Raw genomic sequence first — 5,000 nt, forward strand, 5'->3', positions numbered from 1 at the left:
AGATGTGTATAAGAGACAACATATATACATTTACATACATATACATATTGTGCTTCAGGAAATATGTATGCTGACAACACAACCCTTTTATGTTCTTCCTCTGACCCTGTTCATCTTCAACCTTTGATTGATACAAATACTAGTAAGATTGCTACATGGTTTAATACTAATTTATTAACCCTTAATGGTAAGAAATCTAAATTTATGTTATTTGGCGCTAGGTTTTCTCTTGATAAGTTTATTAATATTTCTCTTTCTATTAACAATTATGGTGTGGAAAGAGTTGAAAGCGTCAAATATCTTGGAATTACTTTTGATTCACATATGTCATGGAAAAATCATGTAGAACAAGTTACATCTAGACTATCACAACGTATTAGTATCATTCCTTGTTTTGATTATTGTAGTAATGTTGGGTCAAATTCTCCAAAATAGACTTGCTAGAATCCTTCTTTATGCTGATATGTACACCCCTATTACTGAACTAATGACCATGTTAAATTTGAAGTGTGCTCATGACAGATAGGAAAACGATATTAAAATTAAGGTATTTAAATGTCTACAGGGGTCTGCCCCATTATATTTAACTACGGTAATCAATTCCAATTCATGGACACCCTCCACCCAAAAAATACTAGAAGCCAATCCACAAATACATTGATAATTCCAACATGGAAAATACTCATGGGAAGAGAACCTTCTGATACCGAGCATCAGTGCTCTGGAATGACCTTCCAGTTGATGTTTGTAAACATTTCCGAACTATTTATTAAGTTGATTTTTAAACCTTTTTATTTCTTTAGTGCATTGTATTTTTATTGTTTTTACCTCTTTTTTCTTTCATCTTTTATTTTGTTAAATTATTTTTACTTAATCTGAACCTCTTGGGAGACCAGTACATCAATTGTATTGAAATGAGCTTTCCAGAATAAAGAAAGATTTGTATTGTATTGTATCTTGCTGTTGTGTATTTTATGCCTTGTTGTATAATAATAATATTAATAATAATAATACAGTAATAGTAACAATGACATAATAAAAACCAGAGCCTTGCAGGCGCCAACGTTCCTATGCATGGTACATGGCTTAAAAAGTATATAGGCCATATATATATATATATATATATATCTCTTATACACATCTAGATGTGTATAAGAGACAGATGTGTGTATATATATACGTACATATATATACATATATATATACACATATATATATATGTATACACGTATATATATACACGTATATATACACGTATATATATATATATACGTATACACATATATATATATATGTATATACGCACGCGTGTACAAATATACGCGTGTGTATATATATATATATATACGCATGTATATTATACGTATATATATATATATAGATACGTATATATACGTGTATATACATACGTATATATATATATATACGTATATATATATACGTATAATATAAGTATAAATAAAATATATAAATATAAATAAAATATATAAATATAAATAAATAAATATAAATAAATAAATATACATAAAATATATATACATACATATATATATGTAAATAATATATATACATATATATAAATAAAAGTACAATAACAATAAAACTAATAATAATAATAATAATAATAATAATAATAATAACAATAATAATAAAAATGTTAACAGTAATAAGAATCCCCCCCCCAAATAAAAATAATATTAATAATAATAAGAATAATAATAATGATGGTGATAATAATAGTAATTAAAGATGTGTAGCAATAATAATAAAGTTATATGTTCATATAGTTAAGCCATCTATGTACTACACATTATCATTACCCTGGTCACTGGATTAAACACCCTTTGGAACACAAACATAAGCTCTCAGGGGGAGTATTCCATAAAGTTGCAGCAGCGTTTTAACCTCTCTTTGGTTAAAAGTTGTATTTTAATTTTTGGGTGTTTTATATTGATTTTGTGGGTAATAGTATCTTTTAATGGATTTCCAAAAGAATCAAGTGGTTGGTTCCCACTATCCCTCAAGCGTATAAAACGATCGACGTGATTTAGTGACTTCGGGTTCGATGGGTAGTGCCTGAGTGCTTGAGATATAATTTGGGTTGTGGGCTAAAAAGTTTGGCGGAATTGGGGTCTATACACTGTGCACTGTCAATTTTACATGGAAGTTTTAAGGGTAAAATAGGATAGGAGCAGGGGATTGTCTGCCGGTTGTACTGCCCCACTGGAAACAAGATCTCCACGGTTCAGCTAACACACAGTGGCTACCACCAGTTTAGCTGACTGGGCTAAGCACTGGGCCACCTTTTAATTTTATTACTTACTAATATTGCAAGTGTACATATCATAATATTCAAAAGGAAGTATGTTGATGCTGTTTCAGGAAACAATGAAAAATTATCCCGGACAGAAACATCTGTTGAAATGATTCAGAAGAGACAAGTGCCTGTTTGATCACCAAACTATTAGACACACTTCCAAGCGAACACAATGTGATCTATTGTTTATACTGCATTTCACATAATCAATTTACTCATAAAACTATTTTCCCAGCACGTTATTGCTCTTTTATTACGACGAAAATGTTTTGGAGCATTTTAAAGTCAGGTGCTTATACAATCAACGGAAATTTTGTGTAAATGTTGACAAGGCTGTCTATTATGCCTGAATCGATCACTAGAATTTGCGGTTCTTAACATCCTTTTCTTTCTTTTGCAAATATGGCACACTGTCACTCCATCTTTATGGTAACTTTTAGACTACCAGTTTATTCCATGAATTTTATCATTAAATAGATAGGGGTGGATATGGCAGCTGTATAATGTATTTTCTGAGGGGAGAGGGTAAACTGGGGGCTTGAGCTGGTAGATGTGAGCAGGAGGGGTTTGTGAGGGGTTATCTATAAAAACAGAAAAAAGTAAAAAGCAAAAAAAATAAATAAATAATTAAAAAGTAAAAAAAACTTCTTTTTTATTTTTAAAAAGTAACATATTAACTAAACAATTATAATAGTAAATACTTATAATAAATATGAAAATATTAACTAAATAAATAAAAATAATAAATACTAAAAATAAATAAGTATCAACTTACTGATATACAGGTATTGCGATGTGATCCAGAAAGTTAAAATATGGGCATTTCATTTATTTGTCACATAAAATTTGAATGTGGACAGAAAATTCAAAAAATATTTAAAAAAAAAAAATGATCATGGAGGGGCTTGTGAGGTGATTTTTTTTTTTTTATGTAAGCATTAATCTTACCCTTGCCCTTAGGGTAGGTTCCTCTTAACTCTGTGATAGGTACGTACCGCAATCTTCTTTGTTTTCTTCCATACCTTCGTCTGATCTGATAAGTCAGAACTTGGCATAAGAAAACACAGCAACAGTTTAGTACATTTTGCACCTTTTTATATCTTGCTGTAATAAATTAAAAAAAAAAACAAAAAAAAAAAAACAATTTTAAAAAGATTACTGAAACAAAATTAAGAAGAGTTTAAAAAGCATTATTAGGATCATTTCAAATGTGTGTAGCTTTTACCATCTCCATAATTATTATTGCTTTTGATTTTTTCTATCTCTGTAGTTTTCTTTTAAATTTATTTGCTTTATATTTTTGACATTTTGTAAGCATAAATTTCTATATACCTAAACCTCTGTCCAGATTATATGCCCATATATAGTGACTATATATGGTCATGGTGTGATGTCATCATGAACATATATTAGTCACGATGTGCCTATATTATGGTCATGATGTGATGTCATCATGCACATATATAGTCATTATATGCCTATATATGGTCATGATGTGACTGATCATGACCACATTAGGCATGCAATATACTGAATATACTGAATTCCCGAATTTTTATCCTGGAAATTGAGACCCATATGTTTTGTCAAATCATGTTTGGTGTTTGGTATAACTGACAGATTAATTTATAATATAAAAGATGAAAAAACAATCTTGAAAATCTAAATTGAATCTAGGAATACACTGAAGTGATTCGATGTCAAAATATAAAACATGATTGGCCTGACACAGGGATGCATGTAGTTATGGTGGCTAAGGCCACTCATCCTTGAAGTTTTCCACCCAGTCACCCAGTTCAATTTGGCCCTCCACTACCCTAATTAACCCAATTGTCCATCCTTAAAACTCACATATATTATTTAGTATTTTCACTGTTATCAGCCACCCACCCTTAAAATGCCTATAAAATTAGTTTTTGAATACCTACTCAAACCTGTTATTGACAAGAAAAGCACAGAAAAAATGAAAAAGAACAGTGTTTGCAAGTGTGATTATTTTAGATCAACTAAAACATGAGGCTAATGAAAATACACACCAACTGAAAACTGAAGGGGTTAATCACAATTCTACAAGTATGTAAAAAATTAAAATCCAATTCGGCTTTGTTCAAACGAAGAGTAATCTTTTCATATTTCCTTAATAAAGAAACTGGTTCTTGTAGACTATATGTATATAGGTAATTATCATGCTGAATATTAAAGAGATAGATTGATTTGTTTGACAATTGACCAACTATAGTAACTCTAAAATCTGGACTAAGTGTAGCTAATTATTATTCTGAATATATAATTGAATACCGTGATTTGTTTGACCAAAGGTTAGTAAAGCGGTAGTGGCTATCGGCACTGCCGCAGTGCCGATTTGGCACTGCCGCAGTGCCAAAAAAGCTGCTGTTTTCTATCGGCACTGCCGCAGTGCCAAAAAGCTGCCGTTTTCTATCGGCACTGCCGCAGTGCCAAAAAGTTGCTGTTTTCTATCGGCACTGTCACAGTGCGAAAAGCTGCTGTTAATTAATCGAATCGACGTTTTTATAGATAGATGACATTGGTGTAATTCATAATTCATAAATTTATTTCACTCAAAACGTAATGAGACTGGTTAGGCAAAAACATGTCCCTGTATAAGATGCCTACCAGACAAACAATGATAATGTTAATGGCAAAGACATAATAATAATAATAA

The sequence above is a fragment of the Anneissia japonica genome, unplaced genomic scaffold (assembly GCF_011630105.1).
Source record: "Anneissia japonica isolate Jap-2015-1 unplaced genomic scaffold, ASM1163010v1 scaffold11653_len147064_cov108, whole genome shotgun sequence".
In the NCBI taxonomy this organism is placed as follows: Eukaryota; Metazoa; Echinodermata; class Crinoidea; order Comatulida; family Comatulidae; genus Anneissia; species Anneissia japonica.